Source organism: Sorex araneus, chromosome 10, assembly GCF_027595985.1.
Source record: "Sorex araneus isolate mSorAra2 chromosome 10, mSorAra2.pri, whole genome shotgun sequence".
In the NCBI taxonomy this organism is placed as follows: Eukaryota; Metazoa; Chordata; class Mammalia; order Eulipotyphla; family Soricidae; genus Sorex; species Sorex araneus.
In genome coordinates, this window is record NC_073311.1 from 30,446,177 (window position 1) to 30,464,789 (window position 18,613).

The 18,613-nt window shown below is 37.5% G+C and overlaps 1 pseudogene; it reads left to right on the top strand.

The window, feature by feature from the left end:
• Positions 1-302: 302 nt before the first annotated feature.
• Positions 303-18,050, top strand: LOC101552602 (metalloreductase STEAP1-like; annotated as a pseudogene).
• Positions 18,051-18,613: the final 563 nt, after the last annotated feature.

Here is an 18,613-nt window from a genome sequence, read left to right on the forward strand (position 1 = left end):
ATGACAGACAATAGGCAGATTGGGCGATAGTTGCCGATATCGTGGATGTTTCCCTTCTTGTACAACAGGATGGTCATGCTGGTTTTACGTTGGGATGGAACCTTGCATTCAGACAGGTAGTGTGTGAAGAGCCGAGCCAGTGTATTGACAAGTACTGGCAGCAGATTCTTCAGGTGTTCAGGTCTGACCTTGTCTGGACCAGTTGCTATATGCCTCTTTACTGACAAAATGGCATGTCGGATTTCGGAAGGGAAAATACTGGGAATGACATATCCACCCTGTGGAATTTGGTATGTGGGCAGATGGATGTGGCTATGGAAGCAATAAGAGTAAAAGTCATGGATAACCTCTATTGCCCTTTTGTAAGATTTGATATATCCATTAGGATGTCATAGGGCAGTCATCTTGGTCTTATTATTGGCAAAGGACAGGTGGGCGTTGCAAATATTTTTCCCTGCTTCTGCCACATCAGCCAACACTGCTGCTCTTCTCTCTTTGAGGTCTTCCTTTATCGCTTCTTTGCATAGGTTTGTGAACTTGGATGTTAGCTTGTGATTGTCTGTGGCTCATACCAAACCATGTTGGTGAATAAGCTCAAGAGTTTCTGAAGACAGGCATATTTTTGTGGCTTTCTCTCTCTCGGCATTCCTCACACAACTATGGAGGTACTGAACCAGTAGATCATATTCCTCCTCTATGTTGTCAATGATGGCATCTTCCCATATTGTTGCAATAGTGCCAAAGAACTCCTAGTTGGTGGTTGTTCCTGAAGTTCTCTTCTTAATTCTTAAACTATGCAGCCCTTTGTCCCTGCTCTGTGAAGTAGAACTTCGCACAAAGGAGATGGTGGCCTGATCTCGTTTGGAATTTTGGGACAATGGAGACATAGGTTAGGCAAAACCATTGATTGAATATGATGTGGTCCAGTTCACTGTGTAACTGTCCACCAAGAGACTCCCATGTCCAATGTTTAGATTTGACCTTCTGGAACTGCGGGTTACAATGGATGGTCTTGGTCAACATGATGAACTCAGATAGTCTCTCACCCTGTTTGTTCCATTCTAGGCTGTGGATCCCGATGTGGAATTCTTCGGGAGACCTTCTCGGTCTTATCTTGGTGTCAAAATCACCGACAATGACCTTGTAGATCGAAGGTGTGGTCTTCTTTATAGAACTTCTCCAGATCCATGTAGAACTTCTCAATTTCTTCTTTGCCATAGTTGGATGTTGGTGCATAGATGACGAATATAGAAACTGCCAGCAATGAGCCACATCTATTCAAATGTAATTGTCTGATTCGGGTTGTTAATCATTTGAACGAATCAATGCGCATGGCCAAGTTCCTGTTGACGAGGACACCGACACCACCAACACCTCTACTGTCGAATGTTCCCAACAGTTCTTCTCCAGTGTCGAGAATGGCGTGATGTGTTCTATGCCTTCTCATCTCAGTCAATCCAATGACATCATACCTGATGTGCTTGCAACATCAGGTCCTCGATGGATATTTCTGATGCCAGCATACGTGTGTTAAAAGTGCAGACAGTCATTTTTGTCCTTCTTTGTTTGGACAGTCTAGTACAGCCCTGAGATTTTAGCAGCCTTTCCTTGCTCATCCTTCTCCATGCTGCTGTACTGGGGCTCTCTAGGGTCAGGGGAATGAGGCCCATTTTTGTTACTGTTTTCAGCATACTGAATACGCCACGGGTAGCTTGCCAGGCTCTGCCATGCAGGTGGCATGTAGGGAGGTGGCCCGCTTCCTACTCCTCACTCATCTACAACAACTGGCCCCCTACCTACTCCTTAGTTATCTTCTGTAGCTGGCCCCTCCCTGCTCCTCACCTATGTACAGTTGCTGGTCCCTCCCTACTCCTCACTTATCTACCTTTTTTCTCCCTTAACATCTATTGCAGACGATAATGATAAGGAAAGGATGACTGCAATAGATAACGATAAGGGAAAAAAAATTGATCTTATTCCCACAAAGACCATTGTATTCTGAGATTCTCTTTAGAAAGAGAAAGAGAAACGACTAGGCAAAATCAAAAGTCTGTAAGATTTTTAAAAGCCAGTTGCAGTGTGTGTGTGTGTGTGTGTGTGTGTGTGTATGTGTGTGTGTGTGTGTGAGAGTGTGTGTGGTGTTGTTGGTATGATGATGTTAATGGTGGTAGGTGTCCCAGGGAGAGGAAAGGTATTGGATTATCTGGTTTGATATTTTTGATATCTTAGTTTGAGCCAGCACTTATAAAAAAAATAGTTGTGTAAGGACAATGTACTCAATAAATAGAGTTTATGTAACTAAAAGTGTGACTTTTACTAGTCATTGACTCTATTGTGTTAGTCCCTTCGCCTTTTAAACTGAGAAATCATTTGGAGCACAGTCACCTTCCTGCTATTCTTTACATAAGACTAAAAAGGTGAATATCCCATTTGACAGACTCTAATAACTGTGTGTAGTTCTAGGATAGTGGTACCCTAGCCAAAATTATCTCTCTTGGTTGCTTACTGTGGAAAATCCATGTTTAATGCCCTACAGACCTTTAAGACTGTGCTTGTCTAATAATCACTAGCCACACACATATCGGGGTAGGGGATTTTGTTACTTTTAAATTTTTTATCTTATAAAATTAACTCTTGATGGCTTGCCACCCACATGGCAGAGCCTGGCAAGCTACTCGTGGTGTATTTGATAAGCCAAAAATAGTAACAAATCTCACAATAGAGACGTTACTGGTGCCCGCTCAAGAAAATTGATGAGCAACAGGATGGCAATGATACAGTGATACAAAATTAAAGGTTCATACAAGTAAATTTTGAGGTGCTTTAAATAATGGAGAACCCTAACTGGGTAAATGTAATTGTAGACATTGTTTCAGTGTCCTCTGGCAAGATAAAGATTATTGGGTAAATGCTATTAGTCATGGTGAATCAGCACTCTCATTTATCAGAAGAGAAGGGAGTAGATGAATTTTGAGCAAGAGTAATTGTAAATAGGTTAAATTGTTTCCATATGTTCTTGTTTGAAGTTGTCTGTCCTGCAGACAACTACTGAAAAAAATGAAAAATCCTATATTCAAAGAAGTAGGTTACTGAAAGTTATCTGGGGGATTTCCCCAACTCTGTCTTTCCAAGAAGATTTGTACTCAAAGAACTGAATTTTTATGTGTTTGCAAGTGCCATCAAGAAAGAATTCAAAGGGTGGAATTAGCAAAATCATAGGCTCTACAATCACATATGCCAACACACTATCTGACTATTCATCTAATCAGACCAATTCTTATGACTCAACTAAATGAGTATATTAAATATAGTGAAAAATTATATTTTGATTTTGTATTTGTATATTGGATAAAATGGTATATCTTAATTTGAATGACAAAACTTGCTTATAGAAGTATAGAACAGCCCCCTTATACTATCTTGTGATTGTTGCTCTCTTCACATTCCAAATGTTACTTTTGCCAAAGGAATAAACTGTATTACAGTAGACTTTCTATTTCCACATTGTACACTTTTCTGGGCTCCGGAGCCTAGCCACGGGCATGCTCAAGGGCTCTCTCCACACCTTCGGACGAGCCTCACACATGAAGGTACCAGCAGAGGAACCCATGTGTGTGGGACCCGGGGCTGAGACTCCAAGCCTGCTTGGATCGGGACTGGGCCCTTCCACCCAGATTCCCCATTTTCCAGTAGCTAGGCAGTCACATCTAGGGACTGTCCTCGGTGCCCTGTAATCCCACCAACGGCCAACATCCAGAAACTATAAAATCAAGCTCTCAGACATCTTGTAGCCTAATTCTCCCTGTAAGAGAAACTGCCAAGCTACTGACAGTTTCCAGGACACATGGGAGAACCTTAAAAGCTCCCCATGGTGTATTCATATGCCAAAACCAGTAACAATGATGGGTCTCATTCCCCTGACCCTGAAAAAGCCTCCAATGCAACACCTTTGAAAAGAATGAGTAAAGTGAGGCTTCTAAAATCTCAAGGCTAGGACAAATGGAGACTTTAATGAGACCGCTCAAGCAATTCGACAATCAATGGGATGAAAAAAACAAATAAATAAATAAAAACCACTTTTCTAATCTTTGATTTTACACTAAGTACACATCATTTTTTATACATTTCTGAAAATGTGTCACCATATTTTTCAAATTTTATTTTATTATATTTTTTGCATATCAGGGGTTGAATCCATATCCTCTACATGGATGGCATATGTTCTGCCACTGAGCAACGATGATGGTTCTGGGAACCAGGCTTTAGATGTTAAACTAGATATTGAACAATTATGTTATGATCATGATCACAATCATGGAATCCTGTTAATCGTCGATTTCTTGAGCGGGCTCAGTAACCTCTTCATTCATTCTTTCCCTGAGATCTTAGAAGTCTCTCTCCACTAGGCCCTCCCAACGATGTCGATGTCACACTGGAGGCTCTTTCAGGGTCAGGGGAATGAGATCCAGCTTGTTACTGGATTTTGCATATGAATACACCATGGGAAGCTTGCAAGGCTGTCCCATGTGGGCAGGAAACTCTCAGAAGCTTGCCAGTTTCTCCCGAAGGGAGAAGTAGGCTATAAGATATCTGGGAGCTTGCTTTTAAGTCTCTGGATGTTGGCCGTTGATGGGATTACACACACCTGGGTTCCTCTGCCGGTACCTTCATGCGTGAGGCCTGTCCGAATGTGTGAAGAGGTGCCTTGAGCATGGCTGTAGCTAGGTTCTGGTGGTCTTCGGCCGCCAGGAGCTCTGCTCGGGGTGGGGAGGGAAGCTCGAGCCCATCCTCTCCGAGGGGGCCCCGGGGAAGACAGCCAGGCATGCAGGCAAGAGACTCTCTGCATTACATGCATTATGATTATTAACAAAAATTGTATTTAAAAACCTTATCATTTGGGAATAATTTTTAGATTAACATATGATTCTCACTTTTTTTTTTAACCATTTGGTATTTCTTCCTTTCTTTTTTATTTGTAACATTACATTTAGAAAAAATATCTGGACAATATCAGATAATGATGTGTTTTCACATTTTTTTATTGCGCTTCGTATTTGTGAATCAAAAACCAGAGATATCCACAGTTGCCATTAAATTACTCTAACTTCAACCAATTGTGAAAAACTTGCATGACAATTATTGCACAACTGAAAAAAAATAATTAGGGATCATGGTGGGTAGCAAAGTTTCTGGAAATCTGTTGATACATACAAATTTTAAAGTTTCCTGAAACTGGTAGTTGGAGCAATAATAGTATAGCTAGTCAGATGTTTGCCTGGCAAGTGGCCTACCCTGCTTTGTTCACTGGCATCCTCTATGATCTTCCAAGTACTGTCAGGAGTACTTTCTGAGTACAGAACCAAGAGTAATCCCAGAGCATCACCGGTATGATCCAAAAGCAAAAAAAAAAAAAAAAGTTTTCTGAAACTATGATTCTATCAAACAACAATCTTAATTTAAATAATACTCTTATTTCAAGTAAGTACTATTACAGTTCACAAACTATCAGTCCATTTTATTTTCTATGAACTAAAACACGATGTCTGTCTTATTTTTTTCATCCTTAGCTGTGTATTTCATGATGATTTTTTTGTGTCTGTGTGTGTGTGATGACACTTATTTATCTGTCTACCTGTATGTCTTTTCCTTTGAAAAATATTCATTAATTCATTTGTCCACTTTACTTTTCATCTGTACCTATATCCTTCAGCAGTAGACCTGGTGTTAGACTTAGCGGTGTCAAGAGAAAAATACTCCTTTAATTTAAGGCACTAAACAAGTCTGTAAGAGCGCTCGGCTCTTGCAAAATGGCAAAACTGCGGAAGTCAAGAAAAAGCATGGCAGAGACTGGCTTGCAGAAAGTTAACAACTTTGCAGGGAAGCCTTGCATTTCTTTATCTTTACTTCTTAAACTTGTGCCCATGAGAAGTTAAGATAAAAATGAGATTAAGCAGAAACATTTAAGTATCCCGTATTGAGTCTCTTGCAGAAAGACTCATTAAAAAAAATGTCCAATTCAGGTAAATATTAAACAGATTAGCTTAGTAGACTACCTCCTGTTCTAGTAAATAATTAACATTTCTCATCAGACTTCCAGAGAGAAATGTCAAAGCTCCTTTTGCAGTTGTAAAAATCTAGGAAAAATTCTTTCAAAAGTTAAATATTGCTTGTATTTGAGTAAAGATGAGCATTTTTCAAGCAAATCTAATGCAGATACATGAGAAGATTGTGCTTTCTGTCCAGAATCAGTAAAAGTGTCCTTGAGTTCAGAAGAGATTTGTAAGAGCAAGGGTTTAACTGAGGGCAGAAAAAAAATTCTTATACTTTTGGAGCAATTTAAGATGTCATGTTCTAAGAACAAAAGTAATTCTGATTAATGGTTAAGAAGTCAAGTAGATTATTTCTTTCAGCTTTTTTGTCTTAACTTCTTTATGATTCTATTTCATTAATTTATTCCATTTTGTTAACTGTTGCATTTAAAAATAAACATTTATTAAGACTTACATAGGCACATTTTAAAACTTAAATGACTTCTGTTTATTCTATAACCAGTTGTTCCCATTTTCTACCAGTATGACCTGATCCAGACCTGAAAACCTGCTACAGAAGTGCAGGTGGCTTTTTTTTTTTTTGTGCATTCTGATTTTGGGTCCTTGGGATATATTCCCTGTAATGTAATTGCTGTGTCTTATGAAAAGTGGAAGCAAAGATAAATAATTGGTACTACATCAAATGCTGAGGCTTCTTTTTTTTTTAATTTTTATTTATTTATTTATTTTTGCTTTTTTTGGTCACACCCGGCAATGCACAGGGGTTACTCCTGGCTCTGCAATCAAGAATTACCCTTGGCAGTGCTCAGGGGACCATATGGGATGCTGGGATTCGAACCCGGGTTGGCCGCGTGCAAGGCAAACGCCCTACCCGCTGTGCTATCGCTCCAGCCCAAATGCTGAGGCTTCTGCACATCAAAGGAAATGATGACAAGAGTACAAACTCAACCTACTGGGAGAAATTATTTACCCATCACACATCTGATAAAGGCTTATTATTCAAGATATATAAGCAATGCTGGAACCTTACAAGAATAAAAATATACAACCCCCACAAAAATGGGGAGAAGAGATGAGCAGAAACTTCCTCAAAGAAGTATTAATGGCCAAAGAGCATACTAATAAATATTCTATATCAATACCCATCAGGGGAATGCAAATCAAAACAACAATGAGCTATTACCTCACACCATAGGCAATAGGTGGCACTTATCAAAAAGAACAACAACCAGCATTGGTGTGGATGTGGGGGGAATGAGACTGTCATTTACTGCTGGTGAAAATGTTGAGTGGTCCAGTCTTTTTGGAAGACAATATGAACATTCCTCAAAAAAATAAATAGGAATTAAACTTCCATATGACCCCAACATTCCAATCCTTGGGAATATATCCCAAGGTTGAAAATTTCTTGTTTAAGTTTTGTTCCTTTTGGGGGAATCAAGAGATAATACAGAAGGTAAGGTGGTTGCTTTGCATTCTGCTTACCCAAGTTTGATACCTTGTACCCATACAGCACCTCAGCACTCCTGAGCACAGAGCCAGGAGTAAGTCCTGAGCATTTCTAGGTGTGATGTGGCCCACCCCTAACCAGAGAGGAGTGAAAAATTTCTCATTTCTGAAAGAATTTGTGTGGTCTGATGTAGTAAATTCTCACTTTAGGTAAAGACACTTAGACCACCCTGTAATTTTAAGGATATTATATTATTGGAAAACAATTGTCACTGTTTACTTTCCTAAGAAGAAAAACCTTTGTTTTATAAATTAAAGATATGCTTAAGTCTTTTAACTGTTTGGTATTGCTATTAATCCTAATTCATGTTTATTTTTCAAACTTCAGCTCAAAATGATTTCTCTTAAGAAAATATCTGAGTTTGTTAAACTGGGTCAGTCTGTTTCTTCCAAAGCACTCTGCAAGCCAATATTTCTTAAGTATATTAAGCTGAGAATTTGGACAATTATTCACAATAGTTTGATCAGCCCCTAACATGAAGCTGCCACAATGAGTGCAGGAATGCACCTAGTTCCCCAGTATTACACAGCTCAAAAGTAGGCTCAAATTACATGTTGAGCCTGCATAGTGTTCCAGTGATGGATAAAGGAGTAAAAACATCCTGAAATTATAAAAGACATAGATGGCCCAAAAGGCACAAAAGTTCAGAGAATTCAAGTGGATGAACAGAAAAAGTGGCATCTATTTGTAAAGAAAGCAGGGAAAGGACAAATGAGACAAACTAAGTATCGAATTTCCAAGTAAATGAAGAGTTAAAGGAACTTGAACAAGGTGAAGTTAAACTGGACTAGTTGTTTATCCTCAAATTTCTCTTTCCACTACACCTAGGTGTTTTGGAATTAATGTTGATCACAGAATTCAACTGTGTTCTTAACTATGATGCAACCACATGAGTGAAATAATTGTTTCTTTTTTTAACATGTAAATTACTCTATAAATATGCTAAATATTAGTTCACCAACTACTTATTTTCCCACTTCATTAAGGAAGAAAATTACCCCATTCATAGAATGTTTCATTTCCTTGTCCACAGAGCTGATGGCTAAAGCATAGGTTTTGTTGACACGGCAATTTATATCAGAATAGAAAAAGGAAAGCCACATGGAACATAATATAAATTATTGAATTTTTGTACAGTGAAGATTAGGGTCAAAAGAATAGTGGTATCTTATTTGATTTAGTTATCAAGAAAAAAATAGGTTTTATACTGTAATATCCGGGGAAGCCACTCAAGTTCAATCTTCCTATCTCAACCTAATTCTTTTGTGATGAGGACGTTGGGCACTGTGAGTAATAGCTTACTTTCATGTCTAAAATCTGTACACAACTCTGTTTTGTGATGATTCTTTCTCCAATTGAATTCCCATTAGTTATTTTGTTGGTATCCTTCTATATACTACATACTTTATGCCTGTTACTATCTACAATTACAGCCTAGGGTGTTGATATTGCATTATTGCAAACATGTTGGATGTAGGTGTTTATACTAAAATTCAAGAAAGTTAATATAGCTTGCTCCAAATCTTACAGGTATATAACTAAGTATGCATGAACTCACGTTCATTTAATTCCAAAATGTGTGATATTTTCAGTCCTCCACAATGGTGTCATGTACTCACTCATATGTAAGCATTCCCAAGAATTCATAATATTGCTTTGTTTTGTTTTGTTTTGTTTTGACCATATGCAGAGTACTCAGGGGGTTTACTCCTGGATCTGGCCTCAAGGATCACTCCTGACAGGACTAGGGAGACCATATCCCCCATGCAAGGCAAGCACTCAACCCCCCATTCTATTACTCCAGCCTAAGGTGTGTGATTTTTATTCCATAAAATAGGCACTATTACCATTAAAGTATATGTGATTATTCATTTTTAAGAAAAGGAACCAAATAAAGCTCTGCAAAAGAATGTTTAGTTCAAAAATCAATGTGTGATTTTTGAACTAAACATTCACAATCTCCTATGGTGTCAACATGGGAGAAATTATGCTGATTTGGGGGGAGAGGCCTTCCATTACAATGATAACTGCTCTTCACTCCCTGGTAACTGTGTGATGTAGCCTTATTCTTTCTCAAGCACTAGCTAGGTGCCAGGGGTACCACTGGTAGCAAAAGCAAGGAGCGTACTGGTTCTCAAATCATCTCTGATTTTATTGAAAAGTATTAATTAAAAAAATAGATATAGTTACAGTGATTACAGTGTTTTAATGGATTAAAAAAAAAGAGGGCCCTAAATTTGTTTCAAGGAAATGGTCTGATTTGCTCCAAGTATATAATCAGGAAAATGCAGAATTTTACCTATTATGTCTTAAATTCAAAGTGGTTGTGGTAACTACATTATGATACATATAAACTTGTCTAATTAAACTGATATTTGTTTTTTATTATGCCCTTTCCTTTACTCTTGTGGTTGTGATTGTACTGTGCTGACTGGAGGTCACACACGTGGCTGTCTAGGGTGCTCACACGTTTCTTCTAGCAGTGATGCTCACTGTTTCAGCACAGGTTTGGTGCTCACTGAGGCTTGGGCCCTTTCAGTGGTCCTCTTTGTGCGCATGCTCTCCAGGGCTCACACTCTTAGTCGAGGCCCACACATTAGATGGTGCTACTCATATGAGTCACCGCAGGACACACACACACATGCTCACCAGATGTCAGGCTAGATGTTTCCCATCTAGCCTGTGGCTGGCCCATCTTAATTGTGATGTTTGCTAAGAGTTGCACCCTTTTGTGGGCTTGCAAATATATGACTGTGCCACAGCGAGAAATCACTTGCCTTGTCAGAGATCTCCGACAGAGCACCCAGACTTTAATAGCAGAGCTGCCTACATCATGTTCAATGCAAGTGTGGAACACTGGGAACTAGGACTTGTGGACATGCTTGCAAGACAAGGGTTCTCAGTTCCTCTAGACCTGAGCTTATGGTTCTTATGGTTTTTAATAACTGTAATCAGAGTCTTGGACTACACCCAGTGGTCCTCAGGGCTTTCTCCTACCTCTATGTTCAGAAATGACTCCTGATGGGACTCAGAGGACCGTAGATGATGCTAGGGAACTGCCCAGATCAGCTTAATTCAAGACAAATGCCATAACCCCTCTCTTATCTCTGGCCCATGTTGAAATATGTTCTTAATTTTACTGTAGCTTTATTAGAATGATGACATTATTTAAAATACTTTTACTGTTCTCACTGTCACTATAACTGTCATCCCGTTGCTCATCAATTTGCTCGAGCAGGAACCAGTAAGTTCAGAATCTCCATTGTGAGACTTGTTGTTACTGTTTTTGGCATATTGAATACGTTACGGGTAGCTTGCCAGGCTCTGCACTACAGGTGAGATACTCTAAAGAGCTTTCCAGGCTTTCCGAGAGGGGCAAAGGAATTGAACCCAGGTAGCCACGTGCAAGGCAAATGCCCTACCACTCTGCTACCACTATTCTTCTCATTCTGGAAAATTGATATTTGGTTGCAGAATTGTAAAAATGATAGAAGCAAAATGATTTGTCTCAAAATATTTCCAAAAATTCAGACAGGATCCAAAGAACATGTGTGTGTGTGTGTGTGTGTGTGTGTGTGTGTGTGTGTGTGCGTGCGTGTGCGCGCACATGCGAACATGTGCATACTCACTATTTCCTTCATTGTTTTTCACTAACTGAACTTTGTTTATCTGATATGTATAATCTTCAGTTTGGGTAGGTGTGGGGTGGAGGTAAGAGTTATAGTTATAATTCAGCTTTCTCATTTCTTTCTTGGCTCACAGACTTGATTCAAAGGAAAATTGAAAATGTATCCAACCTTGAATTAATGTCTATAAGTTTATCTCAAGGCTAAGGAACTTAAAAGTTTTTTAGCATAGCAGCTCAATTCTGCTTTTGCTAGACTATCAGGATGCAAATTAGGAATGAAAATTATGCTTGCAAACCTATCAACACAGGAGCAGAAGCAACTTTTAAGACATTTTTAGTCATCATCTATATAAGCATCTATAATACGTATATAGTATTAATGCATATACATATATACACATATAGTCAACTTTGAAAAATCTCAGGAATAGCTAAATAGCAAAAAAAGGATTTATTGGCATTTAAACAAGTTAAGCTGGGAAGGATGCGCACCAGCATAAGCTGAAGAACAGCTTCAAAGTGAGCAAATTGGGAGTCTAGTTTTAGGCACCACTGAGATACAGTGAAGCAGTTTTTCAGGAAACTCATACATACTTATGTGAGAAAATGTTACGCAGGTTCAATTGAGGAGCATGCAATGAGAATATATCATGAATACAGAAAACAGCTGAGAAACGTCACTGAGGTGTGACTTTAGCATAGTAATGAAGGACAAGGAGGCTAGAATTCATAGTCAAGGAATTCATAGTCTCCAAGGGCTGGTACTGTCCAGCAGGGCCCTAGGGTCCTTATCAGTAAAAACTGTTCAATTTCCCCCTTTGGCCCCTCAGCGCCAATAGAATACAATGGTGCAGGACAAAATAGAATCTGAGGGAGAGATGGTTGCACCTCCAAACTACAAGTTGCTGGCCTGTCTGTTTTAGCTTTTCTTAAACTGATAGAGTCCTAAATTGTCAGGTGAAAGATCACTGTTCATCTATATTCATTTTGGGCATAAAATATTTCTCCCAGAAAGACATAAGTTTAGTTAAAAAATGTTTTGTGGGGGCCAGAGAGACAGTACAATGGGTAGGGCACTTGTCTTGCATGTGGCCAATCAGAATTTGATTCTGACATCCCATTTGATCCCCCAAGCCCAGAAAGAGTGATCTCTGAGTGCTGAGCTAGGAATAATCTCTAAGTGTTGCAAGGTGTGTCCCCAAATTTTTAAAATTTTATTATTAGAAAAGTAATACTTACATTTGTTTACTGTAGGAATTTTGACAATAAAGTTAAGATTAAGAATAGCTTTTTACAGTTTCACATAACATTATAACTGTTTCTTATCTTGTCACTGCAAGATAAACCAGATCAAATTTTTGTATTCTCTTTCAGTACTCATATACGTATATATTTTACTGATATACATATTTGTATACATACATATTCTAATTATAGGTTAACATAATATCATCTTAATTATTATGTATTTACATATGTAAAACAGTTTTTTATATTAAGCTATAGCAATACATTATATTAATCATTAACCTCTCATTGTAGGATATTTAAGGGCAATCCATTTTTTTTCTTTTTTGGAAAATTCCATGATAAGGTAGAAAAGTTCCCTAGCAAATTTTTTCTCATAAAGATAATGACTTTTTCTCAGAAAGAGAATGACTTTTGAATTGAAGATTGAAATTTGAAATTTTTTAGCTGAATACATAAGTAAAGGCTCTCTACGATAAGAAAATAATGTTCCCTTATCTCCCCCATCCCGGCTCTCTTCTTTCTGTGTATGTATTCAATCCATGCTCAAAACAACTACTAAAGCATTTTGATCATTATTCAGCTTCACCAGGTTATCTTTCAATTATTTTAAATAACTTGCAGTGACAATGGGATCTAAAGTGAAAAATTATATAAATATTGCCTGGTTTAGGATATGCATTCTTTTTTCTGTATAGTAGCAGGGTATAATTTAAACTTAAAAATAAGAGTAATTTTCCTGAGACATTTTACCTTGAAATTATTATAAACACATTAGAATATTGCTAAAAGAAGACTACGAATTTGTGAGAGAGCTTTTAGAATGTCAACATCCTTGAAGTAATTACGGAAATCATAGGAATGCTAGCTTCTTTCTCTGTCCTGCTTCAAGTCTACATTCTCTTCTGTGTCTGTCATATTTGTCTGACCAGTGTTACTGGTCAAATGATAGCAACTTTCCTTAGGACTTTTCTTGTTTGTATGACTGCAAATTTAAATCCAGAGTAAATAACTCAATCGGAAAAAGTAACATTGAAGGAGAAAATCAAAGTAAGTTTCTCTTCTGCGTGTACCAAAGAGCTGAAAATTGGTTTGCAGGAAGGCTGTTCCACTTTGTTTACACATCTCTGATGGGGTTAACATATAGGGCCAGTGCTAATGAGTGTTATATAGCCAAGTAATGATAGCCCCAGGGAGAGAAACAGGGAGTTGACGTCCTGACATTTATTTTCAAAATAGCTGAATATTTTCCAGGCACATTTTGTGGGTTCTGCTGACAAAAGTTCTTCTGTTAGCCATCTAGAATGAAATTCTTCTCCACATGACATAATTGAGGATCCACCTTAAAACACTTTGAAAAATAAAGACCTTTTCATATTCAGATGGACATTTTGTCTCTTGGTTTTTTCTTTCCAAAGATACAGGACTTGTAGTAAATGTAGTTCTGAATTTTTGTATAAAAAATTCAGAATAAAAAAGCTGGAGCTGAATGCACTGTTATTAACTGCTATGGCATAGATTGTTTTAAAGGTATATTAAAATTTTAAATCAAGATAAATAAATCAAATAAATCAAGATAAACAAATAAAATGTGTTATTGTTATTAATATGAATGAATATGATTGTTATGAATCAGACAATATGTTAGTATTTGTATCTTTTAAATATCAGCTGACAATGAGGGCTTTTTTTTTTAAATATCATGTTTTAAAGCCTAAAGAATCAATCTTTCTTTACTTTAATACAGCTTTTAGGTATTTAGATAGTGACCTATAGTTACATTTGTTTTTCTGGAGGAGATAGCTTGAGGTGCATGGAGGTTCATTATAATAGAAAGGTCAGTTAAAGAATGCAGGAGAAGCTCAGAGCCGGCTGCACTAGTCTGAGGGCTGAACAAAGGCAGGGAAAGCTGTTATGTTGTGAAGAGGGTGATTAAAAATGGGTTAAAAGCCTGCAAAGAGATCATTAAAGAAATGATTTGTTTTATCTCAGTAAGGTGAAGAATCGGGGATTTCATAATCTTTCTTTTAAACAATGATTTTACAGTCATTTTTACAAGACTTAGCAGTACACTAATTCTTTAAAAATAATGAGAAACAGAATAGTGTGGAGAGATATTGAATGTTTAAATAAAATTGACACCTGATTCAAATCGGGTAGAATGCAGACCAGATCTAACATTCTTTGGGTTGCTTTGATTTGGGGGGAAAAATATCCCCCTGTTTTTTTAAGTTTACTCATAATTTCTTACATACTTGAAATTTAGAGCAGACTTGGATAATGTATTTTATCAATTGGAGTAAGAAGGGTAAATTACATGAGTATTCTAAGTGTGTTTTTGTTTGTTTCTTTTGTAGCTGCACTAGGCTGTGCTCAGGGTCTAATTCCTGGCTCTGCACTCAGGTATGGATGGGTCACTCCTGTTTGGGCTCAGGGGGCCATATGAAGTGCCTGGATCAAACCTGGGTCTGCTGAGTGCCAGGCAAACTGTGCCACCCACTGTACTATCTCTCCGGCCCCTAGGTTCTTCTCTAGCATATTATTTAACCATTTACATTAAGTATAATATGTGATTTCTGGGGTCACTTCTTTCAGGTGCTCTAAGCTCAGTACCTACAGGGAGTCTCTCCTGACGTTCCTTGGGGGACTATGTAGTACTTCAAATCCAGGCATCCTGCATGTAAAGCTTGTGCTTAGTGGATGAACTATCTCTCCTGATGTCAATATAGTTTTAATATATTAAATTTATTTTATCTAATGAGCCATGTGTCTCTACTAGAAATAAAAATTGAAATGAAATTATCATTTAGCAATATCTAATTTGGGGGTTGGGGAGATAGGCTAGCCCAATGGTTGTAGTCATGGGATGCCTGTTCAAGGCCTTAAGCTTTATTAATCAGATTGCAAGCCCTCTGCACTCCAAGCACTGCCAGTTGTAGCACTGGAGGCCTCAGCATCCCCTGTTGAATAGCACCTCATGGTCAAACCAGAGCAGTCAACCATCAGGCCTAGTATAATGGGCCTGGAGCTGAGCTTTGCTGGCGAGTCTCCCAAATTCTATCCCTCTACCCACTGCCCCCCGCAAAAACTCATTGAATTACCTAATTATGTTGGGGGTTGGACCACACTTGTCCCGAACGTGGCAGTGCTCAGGGCTTAATCTTTGCTTTGTACTCAAGGATCACTCCTGGCAGAGTTTGGGGAACCCTATGTGCCATAATTAGAACCCAGCTGACCTGCTAAACATGCACTTTACCTTCTGTACTACCTCTCCAGCCTTCATTTTATTTTTTTCTGAGTTGATTATGGTGATTATCATAGTATATATTTATAAGATACTTATAATTGTTTTTAAATGTTTATAACTTTGGCTCAAAGCGCAATTATTTTCCCCAAGAAAGAATAGATGGATATTAAGATTAAACCAAGGTCTGTCCTTAGAAATTTCTCTCTTGGTACATTTCTAGTATGTGTCATAGAGCAATGTCTCTAAGAAAGCACCACTCTTGACAATTTCCATGATGACATCATCCTTTAAGAACCTTTATGAAAAACAAAATGTCCCTGAAGACACTCAATGGGAGTTTGGAAGAAAGCAGGGACTGCACTGCTTCAATATTAAAGCAAAGTCATCTTCTACTTGCTTAGAAAATGTTTTTATTACATTGAAAGGAACTTTGGAGTTGAATCAAAAAATGAATAGCAACCGCTGCCTGTCTTGAAGTTGAGTTTAGTTTGTTAAAGGCATTTGACTTGTGTGTTGCTGAATTAAAACAGGGAAAGAACAGTGGCATTTTAACTCAAAATTGATATAAACTTCAATGTGTAACATAAACATTAGTTTAAGTTAATTAAGATTTTTATGTCATATAGTACTTGAGCAGACTGTAGTGATAGAACAGCGGGTAGGGCATTTGCCTTGCACGCAGACGACCCGGTTTCGATTCTTCCACCCCTCTTGGAGAGCCCAGCAAGCTACCCAGAGTATCCCACTCACATGGCAGAGCCTGGCAAGCTACCTGTGGTGTATTCGATATGCCAAAAACAGTAGCAACAAATCTCACAATGGAGAGGTTACTGGTGCCTTCTCGAGCAAATCAATGAACAACGGGATGACAGTGCTATAGTACTTGAGTAGTAAGATACCAAAAAATGAGATATGTATCTACATATAATATATTATATATGTTATATATATTTTATATACATATAAAATTTCAGTACCCAGGAAATAATTATGTAGATTTTAGTATGAAATGTTTTGAACATATCCACATTCACAAAGGCATGTGTTCAACATTTTCTCAGTAAAAAGAGCACTCTCACCTGATAATTTCTAGTAACATAATAAATACACAGTGATATTATAAAATTATAATGATACACATACACAATGATATTATAAATTTAAGTATTCATTTCTAAATCTACTACTTTGTCACTTCCAATTGCAATTAGCAAACACATGCAGAAAAAATAAAGGCCCTAATCTGTATATTTGCAAAGAAGTTGAAAAATTGGAAAATCTTCTAGATAATTAGACATTAAATTTATATTATTGGAGAATAACAGAACTGTTTATTTTCTCTCTTGCTCTCTTTTTTTCCACTTTTATTTTCAATTAAGTTTTGCTGATTTTGTAGTTAATTTTATTCTTTTCTTTTGCTTTTAAATTATCTTTAGATACATTTCAAACAACTCTATACTCAATAATCATTAACAACTGTTACCCCCGCCTGACCCTTCATGTCAGACAGCCACCAGGAGATAAATGCTTTATGAGGTTTCACCTTTAAAAGTGATTTCTTTCTTCCCTCCAGGCAATACCCAGAAACTCTTCTATTCCTGCAAAACTGCCCCTTTGTATTCTCAAATCAAATCATTTATTTTGATTTAAGGATTTCAAACTTCAGTATTACTATAACCTCAATTTGGCAATTCTCTATTCATCATCTTCAATGTCTTAACCCTCCACTAAAAGTGTGGATTTGTGAAGCCTTGGAGAAGTCTAGAAAATAGTGAGTGTTTGAATAAAGCTTCAGGAAATTCAAGCATGCTGAAAAGATCTGTGATTTTAGACTTCCAACAAAACAGCCCATTTTGATAAATATGACTGTCCCCTAGAACTTAACAAGAACTGGAGCTCTTTTCAATGAGTGCTTACCACTAAAAATTGTGGCTGTTGTGGCCTTTCTGACATTCACTTATACTCTAGTGAAAGAGGTCACTTACACTATGTGACATTCCATCAACAATATTTTTTATAGAATTCCAGTCTTGGTCATCAACAAAGTTTTGCCAATGCTTTCTATCACCCTCTTGGCACTGAAAGATTTATGTGTAAAGCAGCTTTTTGTACAACTTCATAATGGAACCACGTATAAGAGATTTCCAAATTGGTTGGATAAATAGATGTTAACAAGAAAGCTATTTGGTCTTCCAGCTTCTTTTCTATTATACTGCATACTGAATGCTCTGCTGTTTGACCTATCCAATGAGGTGATCCTATAGGTACCTGGTGCTAAACTGGGCATATAAATAGGTCCAACAAAGTAGAGAAGATGCCTGGATTGAGGATTTTGATTGGAGAATAGGAATTTATATGTCTGTGTAAATTTGCATTACTGGCTCTTTTAGCTGTGACATCTATCCATAGAGAGACTCTTTGACATGGAGAGAATTTGACTATAGTCAGAGTAATCTGGGAGTTGCTACTTTATCCCTGGCACAATACATGCATTGATTTTTGCCTGGAATAAATGGCTAGCTGTGAATCAATCTATGTGGTGCATACCTCCAACTTTTATGATAGCTGTTTTTCTTCCAATCCTCATCCTGGTTTATAAGTCATACTGTTTCTGTCATACTTCAGGAAGATGATTTTGAAGATCAGACATGGTTGCGATGATGTCACCAAAATTAATAAGACTGAGAAGTCTTCTCACTTATAGAATTACTGTTTCTTTACATTCTTGTTTAGACTTGATTGATTTTACCATTTTGACTTCAAATTTTTATTTCTCTAACAAAAAGATACTTGCAGATATTTTAAAAATGTGGATTTTAAGTGTTTCCCAATACAACAGGAAACTAGAAAGGGGTACACATGAGAAATGACATTGTTCACACAAATTCACCATATTTTGTGAATCTCAATTATGCAAAATTTGACATATT